Genomic DNA, 16,586 nt, shown 5'->3' on the forward strand with positions numbered 1-16,586 from the left:
TATGCAATTTTAATGAACCTGCTCTTTGCTGCTTAGACAGGTGTTTATGGAAGACTAGGCTGGAACTCAATCCAAGGGACAGATACAATGACAGACTCATCATTCCGACCACCTTGGCTTTGTTAGTGATCGAGCGGGTCATGCCTGACGTGCTGCCAAAAGGCTCTTGGTGGCCTGCCCTGTAGCTCTCTAGGGCATGCCCATATGTGTCTGAATCCCAGTGGTGGGCCTGGACCAATCTGGAATGGGTATTCCACTGCAGTGGGAAGTGGGATTATGAATGACTTGTTTTGACATAAATAAATCTTGTTATATTTTTAAATACCCTGGTTATTATGTTTTTAAAAATATCTGATCCACCCTCAAGTTCTGCCTCCATGACTTCTGAGCTTCCTTCCACTTGACCTCTCCTGTCCCAGTGTGATGGAATATAGGCTCTCGTGCTCCCTCACCGTCCTGCAGTCTGACCCTCTCCCAGGACATTCAGTGGGCTCTGCTCTGTCGTATAGTTATTTGGGTACGTTTCTCTTCCTCTCTACTGTGTATACTCCTTGAAGACATGGAGTGCCTTAAACCCACTGTGGGTGCCATCACTGCTTGGTGAAACTCCAGCTATATACCTGGGCTCCATGAGTACCTGACCTTCATTATGGGCCATGACCTAGTGAGAGAGGTGGACTGCAGGTGACACAAGGTGTTTCCATGGAACAGCCAGGACATGGAGATCTTGGACCTGCTTTGCCACCATTTCATTGGGACCACAGTCAGCTCTCATAACTCCCCAATCTCAGTGTCCCATCCATAAAACAGAGGAAACAACCCTTACCCCTGGGATTGGGTGAGACACTATTGAAGCACGCTGAACCACTGAGAGGAAACTTCTCCATTTATCCAAGGACTATTTTCAGTAATCTGTGCATTTTAGACCAGGAAATAGCAGTGTGGTTTTTCAGTAAAATACCCCAGTGATCGCCTGTCTTTAGCTATCTTTCACATAAAGAGCTCATGTTCAGGAAGAACGCAGCAGGATGGAAGTGAGGACTGAAATCCAATTCCAATCACTCCTGGCCTAGATCCCCCTGTTCCTCAGATGTTTTTCCTGTGGTTGTGGGGGAACTTCTAAAGCAGGGACCAACTTAGAGCCATGGCTGAAATCCGAGGCCCTTATTCTAAGACATGGGGGCTCTGGCAGGCTCTGATTTCTCATAGAAGCCGCTGTTGAGATCAGAGAGGGGCAGTTCTTGGGGACAGGAACCTTCCTCATTCAGGAGTCCAGCTGTGAGTTGTGAGTGACCTGTGGATTGTAAGTGCTGCTTATCAGGAGAAGGAAAGCTGTCCTCTCCAGGCCCCACTTTGCTGGTTTTAGAGGAGCAAGGGCACAGAAGGTGTTGACTCTAGGACAGGGAGGAAGGAGTTTGGGTGGGAAGTGTGGCTGTAACAATGCCTTGCTCATCCAGAATTATGGGAACAAGTTTACTATGAGTGGATTTCCCAGAAAACAGAGCCTGTGAGCAGATTTTGAAAAAGCATAATCATCTGGGAAGGAAATCTTTCTAATGGGTGTCGTACCTTGTCCGGCTCCTTGAAGGGAGAGCAGGAACAGCATTTTGCTTCTGCCGTATTTCAGCCCGTGCCTTGCACCCAAGCTTCAGCTAGTCTTGGGCGTTCTGAAGCACATCCCGTGCTTTCCCATGTGAGCCTCAGCTCCCTTGTCACGCGTCTATACGCTGTGCCTCTGAAGCTCTGTTTTCCTAAAAGCACTCTCTGCCTGGCGTCTGGCACACACAGTGAGTGCCAAGTGAGCATCTTTGTAGGAAGATTCAGTCATATAAACCCCCGCTGTTTTCACATTGTGTCCAGTCCATGTCCTCAGGGCATCCAGGAGGGAAGTGGTGTTTGTTGTTTCACTCGCTGTCCACCGTTTCCGACCTCCTCCTCTGCCCCAACACGATGCCAGTATCAGAGGCATAAAGACAAATTGGACCTGGCTCCTTCCCTCAATGAGCTCCTGATCTAAAATTAATATAGAGAAAATGGACTCAATTCAAAGTGGCATGTGCTCTGCTGAGGTGTGTCCCACATACCATGCCACAGAGAGAGGCATTTTTAAAGTTTTCTCAGATTGCCACCATTCTGCTCTCTTCTCACTGTGACCTGTTGATATACTGGGTCCCCCCCACTTCCTGCCATCCTCCTTCCATCTTCAAACCTGCTCTTTCTCATCTGCTTTTATCTAGGAAATTGGTTGAATTTGTATCCTTTCTTCAGGGCACTGGGTTTCCCCTCTGCCTGACTGCACAGTACAGGAACCCAGGGATCCTTTTTGCCCCCATGCTGTGTCCCGTGCCCAGAGATCCTGATCTGATTGGTCAGAGCAGGTGCTGGACTCCCAGCTGATGCCTCCACGCAGCCAGGGTTTATAGCTGCTTTACGAGCAGTTACAGATCCTCACCAGCCTTGGGAATGGTTCCAGTCTCACCTGTGGAGTTAAGTGTATGTGCTTTGTGACAGCTCTTTCCCAAGCACAGAATTGATTTTTAAATCGCTGGGGTGTGAAAATCTCTAAGGCCTCAGCCTCTCTGTGAGCTGTAGCAGCCAGGGCAGAATCTGATCATAGAGCGGTCCAGGGCCAAGAAGTGGCCCCATCTACTCTCTAAGATACCGAAGGCCCTCAGAAACAGTCGTGATGTGGTTGAGGTAGTTCCTAATCAAGTGTTTAAAATCTCAGCTAACCGATATTCGTGCTAACAAAAAGGCCGAGATTTGACCCATAATAGCCAAATCATCAAAACTCAGGGAAGGAGTCTCTAAACTGAGATGCTTCAAGACTTAGGTCTTGGAAATCGAATATAAGCTACGTATACACCCAGAAAAGTTAAATGTAACCTGAAGTGCATAAATGGTGTCTAGGAGGGCAAAGTTACCAATGTTAGTGACTATCTGTCACCTTCCAATTTTTGAAAGGTATTCTCTCATAAATCAGCCTAGTCAGGCCTTGGCTATATCCAGCTGTCAGGGATGGGAGTCGTTAGAGCAAAGCCTCTGGTGCTATTTTGCATATTTGTATCAGATTATTTGAGTCCAATGGCAAACATTTAATGAGCACCTACTACAGGCCTGGCATAGAGGAGCATGGTCACGGATCAACACAGGTGCTGTCCTTGAGTCCTGCCTCCTGTGAGACATGCTCTCACTATTCTGACGTAGGAAGAGTGAAATCATAACCCGTGAGATAACTCACAGCTGCCTCCCCCGGCTGTGGGCTCACACAGAGTAGCACACACGCACTGAAGAAGTCAACAAACAGGAAGTGCTTTAGGGCTCTGTTCCCTGGGCCTGGAAAAAACGCAGCGGAATTAGCGTGCTTTCAGAACAGGTAGTGCAAAGATCAGCCAAAACAATCACTTATTGATTTTAGTTTTTTAGAGAGAGAAGGCACATGTGCGAGAGCGGGGGTGGGGCAATGGGGGAGAGAGAGACTCTCCAGCAGATTCCCTGCTGAGCAGGGAGCCCAATGCTGGCAGGGCTCCATCTCACCACCCTGAAATCCTGACCTGAGCTGAAATCAAGAGTCGGATGCTTAACCAGCTGAGCCACGGAGGCACCTTTAGGCAAAGCAATTTAATGTAACAAGTCTTTAATGGAGTGTCACCTGTGAGGGGGGAGACAGAGATGAAATGCTCATGGTGTGTGACCTTCAGGAAGTCACAGCTTGACAACAGAGCTCAACGGCAAGTGCTTGGGTTATTCTAAAATAAAAGAAAACAATAATAAGCCCCCACATCACACCCATACACTGTCAGCCTGCTTGTCAGTGCACTGTACCTTTGAGAATGCTGAGGCCATGGGAGATCAGCTCCTGCACCTAGGATCACACAACATAAGGAAGCTTCTTGCCCAGCTTCTGTTGTGCATCCTAAGGAGAGAGGCACAAAGGATATTCCCTGGGGTTGGAGTGGGAGAGGATGCCCTGGAATGGGGCTGGATTGCGTTCTCCCAGAAGCAGACCCCAGACAAGGATTGGAATGTAAGGAGTTTGTTGGGAGTGGTGCTGGTAGGAATAGTGATGTGAGAAAGAGAAGGGAAGGGAAGGACACCAAGTCAGGGTGCAGAATCCAGAAGTTCCTTCTGCGGGTAACTGAGTGTCACTTGCACTGGGGCATGCAGTGGGATGATGCAAACCACACCTCAGAGTTATGCTGAGTGTTGAAGATGCTAGAGATATCTGTGGCCATAGCACCACCCGTCATTACTTGAGGGCTGCTTTTAGGGCCATTAACTCTCTAGCAGAAAAGGGTTGGCATTTTCAATGACCAGCCTCATGCATCTAGGTGAGTACACGGTGCTAGGCCTATCTCTGGTTGTGGCCCCTGGGGGTCCAGGGATGAAGGATGGCAGTGCAAGTCCTTGACCACACCTCTACTGGAGGCACCATGTTGTCCTTGAGCTTGGAGATCCACACCACAAACTCCTCTTCAGAATTAGAGGGGAAGGCTCAAGCCCAGCAGAAACTCCTTACCCATTAATAAGCATGAGGACTTTATAAATCTTTCCATGGTGCTCCAGAATGATGTCCCAGCAATGTCCCAGAAATCAATGATCCAATTGTTTGTTAGTAAACTGGTATAGAGTAAACTGGTTTGTTAGTAAACTGGTATATAGCCTTTGGAGGCAAGTTTAACAAACCATACTGGATTTCAGGTTTGAGTGTCGGCTTTGGTGCTATCAGCCAGGCCAGCCTCTCTGGGTTCTTGCTGACTGGCTAGCCCACAGCACCCCATCTCACCTGGTGCAGATCTGGTATGCTCTCTGGGGAACCCAGGGCAAAAGACCCATTGTGGGGGCTCCTCCCTGCTCATGAATAGAGCCGCTGCCAGGAGGCCTCCCAGAGCTGGGTCCCAGGTGCCACACTGCCATCTTGTCCAGGGACAGACACAGAACAGTGGAAAGAAGCATGGGCTCGGGAGCCAGGGGCCTGGAAAGACCCCCGCTCTGCGGTTTACTTGCTGTGTTGCTCTAGGCAAATTGTGCACATTGAGCCTCAGTTCCCTCATTTGTAGAAGGGAGATAAAATTACTCCCTTTTCAGGGCTGTAGTGAGAATGAAGACAGCCAGTGCACACACGCTGCTTCTCATGGTGCGCAGTACATAGCAAGAACTCTGTAAACGATTCACTACTTGTTCTCATCACTTTGCCCCAACAGGGATCCCCCTCAGTGGGGGCAGGAGGGAGCACTCCCAGCACTTTGTGAGCCGCTTGGAAGAAATCCTGATGTCATGGGAGCAGATGCTCTTTGCTTGTCTCGGGCTGTAATTGTCAGGCTTTGTGCTCTTCCACAATTAGACGGATTGGGTTCAAAAGAGACATTGTCTCACACTAACGAATAGATTAATAGCCTTCCTCCCCAGATGCAGGAGACTTTATCAGCCTCTTGAAATGTTGATGATGTCTCCCAGAGGGAGCTTTAGGGAGGCACTCCTAAATAAGTCATTCATCTGTGCCATACCTGGGCCGCACTGTTGGCTGAGAGGTGGGAGCCTGTGGCCGAGGCACATGAACTACCTGGGGATTTGTCAGGGGGCACATGCGGGGGTGCTCACAGGCTGGCATCTGATCAGGTATATGGGGAAAGATGCCGAACCTGACTGTAATATCAGAGGACGGAATAAGGGCTGAAGGAGCTAGAGAAAGTTATGCTTTTCAAGCTTGGGGTCAAGTTTGCTGCCCAGAGGTGTGTCCAGGTCAAGCCCAGCTCCGGAGCTGGGAGGCTGGTGGTCCCTGAGGAGCTAGTGGACACTGTGTCCTTGTCTTCCCTGTCCAGGACGCCTGCTTGACAACATGGTGCCAAGGCTTGGGCTTTGTTTATTCCACTTCCCTCTCTGGTCTGGGATGCAGACCACTCCAGGCAACGTGCTATGTGTGAAGAGCTCCTCTTCTGTCTTTCCCAGGAAACCCAACCAAAGGTCTGTTTATTTATCCCTCAGTGCATGCTCCTGATGTCTGATGTGGGGGGGGCAGACCCATTAGCTGGCAGATGATCTCTGCTCCCATCTACGGGGGAGACCTGGCCTGTCAGCATTTGATGAGATCAGCATTTGATGAGATGGGACACTTACTTTCTTCTTTTTAAAGATTTTATTTATTTATTTGACAAACAGAGATCACAAGTAGGCAGAGAAGCAGGCAGAGGGGGAGGGGGAAGCAGACCCCCTGCCGAACAGAGAGCCTAGTGTCCTGGGGCTCCATCCCAGGACCCTGGGATCATGACCTAAGCCAGAGGCAGAGGCTTAACCCACTGAGGCACACAGGTGCCCCGAGATGGGACATTCTCTCCACTTGCCCTGCAGAAGGTCAGAAGCCTGGGAAGGAAGCAGAACTTATTTAGGAGAAAGATATTTCCAAAAAGCTCAAAATAATATCAGAGTCTTTTAACGAACAGAACCAGATTTCATATTTATTCCTCTGCTTTCATAATAGAATTTGACCTATCCTAAAATGAGCAGTTTTTAAAATTATCTATCAGATCACACAACAGAAGGCATTAGGTTCCCCACCCCCTCAAATTAACATTTTAAATTTAGAGACAGAGTTAAAAGAAAAACAGTGACTCCGAGGTATCTAGCATTTCATAAGAAAATGGCTAGACTTTTAACACAGAGACTTTACCAGGCGTTTCCCCCACCCCCCCCCCCCGACTGCCCGGTTTGGCTAATTTGTAGGAACTGACCTTCTCAGAAGGATTGGAAGTCTGAGCAAAGCCAACTACTAGTTTCCAAATTGATTTTCTAACCAAAACTGGAACGGTTCTCAAATGCTCCCGGGATTTGGGGCTATTAATATCGAAGAACAATGAGAAGGAAAAAGTGAGTGTGTAAGAGGTGATTTATGGCCAAAAGGAAGTTGCGAGCTAGGAAACTTGTATGCAGCCCAATCACAGAGCCCTCTGGAGAAGTTCCAGGGAAGAGATGGAGAATGTAAAGGGAGAGTGTTTCCGAGGGATATTAAAGCTTATAAAAGGAGGTAATGTGGGCTTTGGGCCTGCAGTGAGCCAGCGAGGAGCTGACCATGTTGAACTGCTCACAGCCACAGCAGGTTCCTTGCAGCTGTCATCGGTGCCTGAGACACCCCCCACCCCCCGAGCCTTTCCTTGTATTTATTTCTTACTATTACTTCGTCACCAAGCAGGTTAAATGGCAGGAAGAGAATCTCCCCGCCAGAGTGTTGGGACGGTGACTGCCGCTATTCAAACCCACTATTCAAACCCGTGGTCTCATCTCAGGTGTCAGGTTCTCGGGTGTCAGGACTGAGGCTCAGCTGCTAAGCGCAAGACCTGGTTGGAGGCACAGGGCAGGGAGGTTGGGCACTCACAGCCCGGCCAGGTGTTCTGGGAATGGACACTTAACCCCAGTCTTTTTTTCTTTTTGTTCCCCCCATAGTTCTTACAAAAGCTATTATTATTTACAGATTTACTGAGGTAGAATTGATACAGGACAAATCGCACATATTTAAAGTGTACAAATTACACACTTTATAAATATACACGTATGTGTGTATAGACGTGCTCATATACATACATGTCTTTATTTGAAGAACTGAAGAGAATCCGCTAATCTGTACGGTGCTTTCGCTGTCGGCAGAGCACTGTCGTGGGGGTGCACACCAATCACATTCCTTTGGGGGATTTGGGACATTTCCCTCAGGAGGAGGAAAGGCTGCTGAGATGGCTTTCTTTGAAAGACAAGAGGTGGGACTGTTGCAAACATAACCCAAGTGCCTCAACTGGCTAGTTGTTCATTTTTCTAAAAATGTTCAATTTTCTAAAAATGAACAGCAGGAAATAATCCAATCTAGGGGCCCCAAACAATACCTTGGGGCAGTTTTTTTTTTAATAGATTTAAAACTGTTATACCACCAGGATTTCAGCGTATCTGGATTGTTATGATTATAACTAATCATCATGGACCAGTTCTGCTTCTTAGAAGTCATGCTGTGGCTAAATGGGAGAAGGAGGAAGGGATTCAGGGTACTGGAGGACTAGGACTGTTTCTAAGACCCCAAGTCCCTCTGGGGAGGCCTCTGAGGGGTCGGCCAGAATGACTTTGCACTGTTAACACTACTCCTACTTCCGGCATTGATTGTAACCCTCCACTGCCCAGACCATACACATTGCTGCCAGCCAAAAGCAAATAGAGAAAATACCATGGGCTTAATCAGTGTTGGCCAAGGGGTGGGGGGAGAGCAGGGTACAGAAAGGTCTGGGAATGAGGAGAGATCTAGTACATGGAGAAGAGTCAGGCCTCATAAAGGCGTTTTATGGCGTGGCTAGGACCAAAATTGCTGGCATCAGATATTTACTGGTCCCCCAGGATCTGCAAAAGCTGAGAGGAGCCTCCACTCCCAGTCTCCTTCTGCCAACTGGCATTCTTGCTGACTTAGCAGTTCTTGAGAAATTCTCCTCTGATCTCACTTAGAATGTTTCATTTCTATATTCATAAATGGGATGGGGAAGAAACTTCTAAAAGCAAGGGCTTGGCTCATTGTGGAGGCAGAAGTTCTCTTCGGAGGAAGCATCTGGAAAAGCACACCACCAAGTATGTGTTGAAAAGCTGGGTGGTCAGTAGCACCAAGGCAGGGCGAGGCCAGGCATTCAGATGTCTTCCCAGAAATGGGCCTGGTGGGAAGGTCAGCCCCATCATCATCAAAGTGCTCCTGACCAGAGGACGCACACTACCCTGTACTTTCCGGTCCTCCGAATGATAATTCAGGTTAGCACCAAAGGCCCAAGTTCCCTTGGTGATGCCTGTACTTTGGAAGCAACCCTTCGGATTGCACAAGGAGGGAAGCCCTACAAGAATCATTTCTCATTCCCAGCCCGGCTTGCATCCAGGATGCCTCTGTGGGTTTTGAAATGGAAAAGGAGGAATGTCCTCCCTTCAGTGTCAGCAGGCCGGAGAGTAACCCAGACTCTGGTTTCAGGCTGGCAGAGACTTCCTGCTGAATGCTGGCAATTATTTAATGACTGGAAGAGTCCCATTAGGTTTTCTTAAATCTCTCCTGCCTTTGCCTTTTAAGGGCGTTATTACTTTATTTTGTCAATGGGTAACATATGCTCATGATATGAATTTCAAAAACACTGGAAGGGGAAACGCTTTTAAAATTTCAAAAAAACTGAAAAGGGTCTCCCTACACACCTGGCCCCGACGACTTGGGTCTCCTCCCCAGAGCTGATCCATAGTGCACGTTCTTGCATGTGCTTCTAGAGGTATTTTTTGTACAATCAAGTAGGTATGTAAGTGGATCATCTTTCTGCCCTTACCCTCCTACCCCCCACTCCACCCTCAAATGGTACCAGTAGCAGTTGGTTCTATGGAAACGGACTCTGAGATGGAGATGGTCAGGGCAGGAGCCAGCACTATGAGGAAGAGAAGGAAGCAGGGCTGACCAGAGGGAGGAGTTCTAACTGAAATGCTATCATAACAGAGGCTTCAGCCTCCTGGGAAGCTCGAGCTGGAATGGCCCTCTGAGTTTGGGGTATGGGGGAGCAGGCCTTTGATCAGTCATTGCATATGGGCATAATCCTTTGTGATGCAGCTCTCTTCACCCCTGGGCAACCCCTGGAGAGAAACTTGGGGTCCCTCCAACACTCCCAGTAGCTGGCTAATCTGGGCGGGCTCAGCCCAGCACCCACGTTAGCAGCATATTATGTACATTATTCCTACATTGCTTTTTTTCCCACTTTATAGTAGATCTTGACGTTTGTTTCACATCAGTATATGAATAATTTCCTTATTCCATTTTTAATGGCTGTAGAGTGATCCATTTGGGTGGGTATAGCATAATTTAAGTTCCTCATTAATGGACATTAAGTTTATTAGCATTCTTTTAGAAGTACATCCAATTCTGTAGATTTGGTGTAGATTTGTCTTTTCACACACGTGCAAGTATATCCTATAGTCAAATTGCACAATCCAAGAAGCTGTGCGTTTTATTTTGGAAGATTCTATCCAGTGCCATCCCCTGGGGCTGTATCAGTTTACATTCCCACCAGCAATGTATGAGCTTATCTCTTTCCCCTACTGTTGCCAGTACTATGTTACTAAACATTTTTTATTTTTCCCAGTATGAAGGGTTGAAAATAGTTTGTTGTGGTCATTTCAATTTGTATTTCTTTTTTTATGAATGAGGGAGTCTTTTTGTTAAGTTTAAATGCAATTTGCATCACCTTTTCTGCAAACATTTTAATTACAGCCTTTGTTTAATTTTTCTTTAGTTGGCCATTTTCTTATTGGTTGGCAGGAACTCTTTATATAGTATGAAAATCAGAACTTTGTAATATATTTTGACAAGTTCACCCTTTAACTAATGTAGGGAGACACAGAAACTATTGTATATTTAGGGAACTTTCAAGTAGGCATTAAGACCTGCTGTTTTTCTGGAACTTTTCTCCCCGGGCTTGGTTTAGTGTGATGAACCTATTTCCCATTTTTCTGTCTCTCAGGCGACTGTCCCTGGAACTGTAACACCCTGAACTTGGGTAGCTTCCTGTGGCGTGGACTCTTTTATTTTCAGAGGCACTAGAGTTGGACACACCTGGACTCAAATATTCTCCTCGTTATTTAACAATTATGTCATCTTGTCATGAGCCTCTCTGAGATATAGTTTCTCATGTGTAAAATGGGAAAATAATAGAGATCTCGAGGCGCCTGTGTGGCTCAGTCGGTTAAGTGTCTGCCTTCAGTTCAAGTCATGATCCCAGGGTCCTGGGATCGAGCCCCGCATTGGGTTTCCTGCTCAGCAGGGAGCCTGCTTCTCCCTCTCCCTCTGTTGCTCCCCATGCTTGTGCTCTCCCTCACCCTCTCAAATAGATAAATAAAATCTTAAAAAAAAAAAGAGAGAGAGCTCTATGGATTGCTGAGGGGATTAAATGTGATAATGTAAACTACTTGATATGTCCCTCTTTAACCCTCCAACCTCCCCTCTCCCAGGCCACCATCCCTCTTGCTGCTTCCCCTCCAGCCACACTGAGCCTCCTTCACTTCCTTGGAGACCCATGCTCTAGCTAATGCCCTGTTACCCTATAATCCTCAGAGTAGTCTCGTCCTCAGAGAAACAGCCATCTCTGGCTCCCCTGTGTGAGTTAGTGACCCCTCCCAGGGTCAGCCCTCTCATGCTGTATTACAGCACCTTCATGCCATCTCCTTTCCTGTCCACCAGTGTCCCTCATTAGACTGAGACTACCATGAGGGCAGGGCCGCTGAACCTCTCCCCTGGACTCACATTTATCCAGGAGGCACGTGGTAAAGGTATGCTGGAGGACAGATGGATGGTGAGATGGATGGCTGAGTTGGAAGAATGGAGGCTAGATGGGTGGATGAGTGGGTGTGTGAGTGTGTAGAGGGATGGATAGATGAGCTGCCTGGGGGTCACACCTGATAGCTCTGGGAGGGGCTGCCTTTATTTCTGAAGGCTGTGACTTGGAAAGAAGGAGAAAGTGCTTTCCACAAAGCGGTAGAAACCTGACAAGAACAACTTCTCCTCAGCAGAACCCAGGCCATGATAACTCCTTTTAAATGCACTGAGAAAGCATGACTGATTGGCCTGTCTCACTCAGGCTCTCGGTTCCCCAGGAGGCTGAGTCTCATTGTCCTTACGCTATATCCGCTATCCGCAGCAAGCCCTCAGGGAACTAGGAAGGAGGCTGACATTAAAGAGTAACACTTAACTCTTCAAAAAGTTTACCTACAGACTGAATGAAAAGGTGAGCAATTCACCACCCACATTATTTGAAAATCATTAGGTATGTTTTTCTATAAAAGCCAGTCATAATCTATCAAAAGATTAATCCTCAAAGATTTCACGGTTGCACTTAGAATTGTGGTATTTATACATGGAAAATGTTTCATTTACTGCCAAGTTGAGGAACATGGTGTTACAGAGGAGTGAGAGTTCTATGAAACTGAGGCTGCGTATTTAAATCCTTCTTTATTTTTCCAGTGCTACCATTACTTCAAAGTATTTTTAAAAATTTTTTAATTTTTTAAGGATTTTGCGTATTTATTCATGAGGAGAGAGAGAGCGAGCGAGAGCGAGAAGCATGCTCCCTCCCTCCTTAGCAGGGACGCCAGTGTGGGACTTGATCCCGGGACCCTGGATCATGACCTGACCTGAAGGCAGACATTTAACCAACTGAGCCACCCACGCACCCACTTCAAAGCATTTTCAGAATCTTTCTTTTGCAATTTCCCTCAAATTAACTTAGGACAGATCTTATTTTATTTTATTTTTTTTATGTCACTATTTTTACAGAGATATGTTCCCTTCCCTGCTTAGTGAACAGAGCACCTCAGACGCAAGTCATCATTTCACGAAGACTCGGGCTTCTCTTTATAAATAGACATGATTTTCCTGGGTTCTTGTATTCAAGAATGTTCTCCAGGGCTCCTGCAGTAATATGAGGCTGTTTGGCTGTGTGGGAAGTGGCCTCTGACTGCCGTGCCCATTAACTACAGATTCTTCTCCCCTCTTTATTACCTTTCTCCTGTTATGTCGGCTGTTGTTCTGAGTGTCTCTTGCGCTGCCTCGGCTTGCTGGTAGCCCCTCACTTCTCTGCAGCTTTTTTGCACAGCCTTCATGGACATAGTTGAGAGGTTCCCCTTACTAGGGGCCTGATCTCTAGGTCACAGAGACGTCCCTGCTGGAGATCATGCCTGAGCAACCAGAGTGTTTTTGCAGGGATGTCTGTCAAGGTGCCTGTTATAGAACAATGTGTTGCAACTTAAAAAAATAATAATAATAATAACAACACTAGTGGAAAGAAATTGCTCAAGAACCGATTCCATGAGGGAACGGGGCAATTGTTCCAGGGAACGTTGATTCTAACACTCAGGTTTATTGTAAACATGCCAAAAGCAAAGGCTAAAGGCCAGCACTGTGCACAAAGAGGCAACATTCATGTCACGCAACAGGGCTCATGAAAGTAGGGTGCCCCTGGGGGCCGCTGTGAGTCCGAGGAGGAGCGGGTATCTCTGTCACATGTGCAGTGAAAGGAGCAGTAAGTGGGACTGGGAGTGGATGTTCTCACCACCTGCCACCCCTACCTGAGCCTGGCTGAGCCCTCAGTGGGGGTCGACATCAATAGGAGTAAAATTGGCCAACATTAACCTGGTCCTGCTCTATCTGGGTCCTTTTAAACACCAAAGGTTGAAGACCTGGCCACTGTCCTTAGGGAGTCTGTATCTGCTTGGGGACTTGGAACTGAGGATGGGGGAGGAAGAGGAGCAAGGAACTCTGGAGAAAGAGCCCTGGTTTGGGCCAGCCAGGCATTTGTGTTCAAAGGAGGGTGACTTAGATTGCTTGGGACTGAGGAGTTTTCCAGGACAAGGGATGTTTAGTGCTAAAACCAGGAAAGACCTGCACAAACCAGGATGACTTGCTCACCCAAAAGTTGTTAAACCTCCTCTGTGCCTCAGTTTTCTTATCTGCAAAAGGGAGGCAAGAACACCAAACCCTTAAAGTTGGTGTAAGAAAGGGCGGAAAGTGATTAGATTTGTAAAGTATGTGGAATGTGGGGGCACTAGCATATGAATGCCCTAAGATATCAAAGAGGGACAAGACTCCTGCAGAGCCATGGAACATTCAGGAGGGACACAGCCAGCATGAGCTTAAGTGAATGGAGGAAGACTGTATGGAGGGAATGTGGTCCAGAGAGCCTTAAAGAGCAGTGACACTCGGTCTGAAATTATGCAAGGAGATTTGATTGCCTTGGAATAAAATGAGTGACTCTAGAAATAACTTCTTCCTGCTTCAGGCCACTTACGTTTTACAGAATTTAGCTACTGCTCTGCTGCGATTCTCAGTTGCCTCTGTCCCCCACCCCCACCTGTCCATTCTTTTCCTTGAGATTTGCTTCTGCTGTACCACAGGCCGAGTCCCCTTTTTCTAAAACACCTGCTCATTAATTGGCCACCCTCCCCCTCCCCATGAGAGGTGTCTAGTTAGCCAGGATTAGGGAAACTTAAGCTCAGAGAGGTTAAGTGACTTGCCAAGAATCACCCAGCAGATCAATTTTGAATCCAGAAACAGGAACCAGATGTCTGCACCTTACTCTGTGCTTACTTTGGAAGGTGGAGTGTGGGGCCCGGGAGGCCCCAATAGAAAGACGGGGCTCCTCTGGGAGAGACCGGGAGACCAAGAATTCCAAAGCCGTCCTGTAATTTATGGCCAGGAGTTCCCCCTAAATATGTGTTAGGGGAAGGCATTTTTATAAAAATTCAGCTTTGAAGATAGCCCCTGAGTTGGGAAGTTTTACATCTGAAGGAAATCTCTGTCATAAGGAAAAGATGCCACAATGAGTGAATTTAATGAATTAAAGATTTGGCACAGGCTATATCAAGTATCAAATAATGAGCTTTCCGTTTCCAGTCACACATTCAGTATTTCTCAATCCAGCCAAAATTGGCAAGAGTCAACCTGGTTATTAAAGCAAAACCTGGAAAAGGCAATTAAGCACTCCCAGGGTTAAAAGGTTAACTCCAGTGGAAACACGAATCATAAATTTTACTCACAGATATTCCTGTTATTCAGAGCTCTGTGTGAAGGGATGCCTCTACACTCGGTGGCTGGGCCATCGAAGGCAAGAATGACCGATGGCGCTCGCCTATCCGGGGAAACCAGAGTCTGGTGCTCTGTCCCACTGCACGCGGAGCGGGTGTGGGAGCAAGCTAGGGATTCCAGGGAAACACCATGTTTCTCCAGTCACTTCACTGGACGTGGAAGGCCCCGTTTGAGGCATCTGGCGTATGCTCCTTGGACATTTAGAAATAGGCTGAGCAGCCATCCTGGACACTGACGGGTGTCCTGGGAGGCAGGACTTTAGTCAGCGCTTAAACTAGAAAAATCCTAGGTAAACTAGGTGACTGCTTTGGCCACCCCGTAAAGGACCATGATGTTTTTGCACAGGAGTCCTTATTTCCCGTCCAACAATTTTGCAGAATGTTTAAAACCAAAGGTGTTGGATGTAGACTTGGTGCTTCTGTGTCCAGAGCTGTTCCACTACCCGGTGTAGCATGAGGATTGTCTGAAAGTAGGCAGCTGAGGGCTAAGTCGTGGGCAGGGGCCCAGACAAGGTCCCTGCCCTGAGGTGACACCCGTTTATCATCTGCCCCTTGCTCCATGTGGCTGTTTAAAGGGGGGCTCTTCCCCTTTACTTGCAGCAGCCCAGAGGGCTCAGAGAAATCCTGAGTCCTACCCAAGGGTTACTCATATTGTGTCATTCAACTAACATATTTTCAGAAAAGAGACGGACAGTAGCTCATATTAGTTCTTTGTCTCAGAGAGGGCCCTGTTTCAAAGCAGCCAGCCAGGAGGGCTGGTGCTCTTTAGAGAGTGAACGGTGCTGCCCTGAGAATGGCTTTATCTGGTAGGCTGACTAAACCTGATTTGAAGAATCACTCGTGCAGGTAAAGACATAGATCAACTGGGATGGATTTGTTAAGGCTTTATTAGTGTTAAAGAATTCTATCCTACTTGGTTCTTTGAGAGGATTAGTGGCTGTTAAAAATGCCCCAGCGGAGAAGCTATGGGCAAAGAACAACTACCACCCAGCACCCCTGAGAGCCCAGCTGAGCCGGCCCTGTCTGCGTGTGTGCGTTTCTTTGGAAAAAGTTACATAGCCGAGGATCTCATTCCGAATTGACATGCACTGCGGTAGTCTGTGGAGATGCTGTCTTTGCTAATAATCTAGCAATTAAAATGGAATGCGGCTGCTTGTTAAGCCTGTCACTCAACTAAGAGATGTGTCCTTGTTTTCAAGTGGAGCTGGGTTTGATCAGTCTGTGTCTAACTGAAGCTGAGGTCTGTAGATGTGGATCAGAATGCGAGGCCCAGAGAGGAAAGTTCCTCTAAATAGCTTTGCATTTTTATTTTTTGAAAATGGACCTTATTACCAGCCAAGATCAAATCCAAAGTTCAAACTAATTCATCTCAAAATTTTAAAGTGTTTGTCTCTGCAATGTGTTTTCAACATAGTTTTCCTTGTTGGATCTGTGAGTAGACTTTTTAATACCTTGAAATGTTGAGACTTTCTTAATGTTCTTTAAATTTTCTTTGATAAAAACTCCTTCCACTTAGCTTGTGAATTAGCAGGGATCTGAAGCTGCTTAGTCCGCTGTGGCTGATGCCTGCCCAAGAAAGTCCTGTTTTGAACCCATATGAGTCCCCATATGGTTAGGGAGTTTGGAGCCAAGGCAAGGACTGGATCAGACCTTGGGGAGTGCTGGGCAGTTCTCCTGCTCTCAGTGGGTGGGGATTTGGGAAGTGGCTCCACAGAGCAACCCAGCAGCCTTCTAGATATTCAGCTCCACAGAGGAAGATGGAGTCGTATGCTAGCTTGCTTTCTGATGTCTCCAGCCTGTGATAGGATTGGCAAATAAAGGCACGGGTGCTTCGGGTCTTCCCCTGTGCTCAGGGCAGACATCACTAATCTATCTCTTCATTCTTTCCTCATGAAACAAGGCATGATGTGAAGCCCTGTTACACCTTTGGCAAAGCAGCCACTGCCAGTCAAGTAGAGTGGAGACGCAGAGAA

Source organism: Lontra canadensis, unplaced genomic scaffold (genome assembly GCF_010015895.1).
Source record: "Lontra canadensis isolate GAN:19392208 unplaced genomic scaffold, GSC_riverotter_1.0 scaffold99, whole genome shotgun sequence".
Classification (NCBI taxonomy): Eukaryota; Metazoa; Chordata; class Mammalia; order Carnivora; family Mustelidae; genus Lontra; species Lontra canadensis.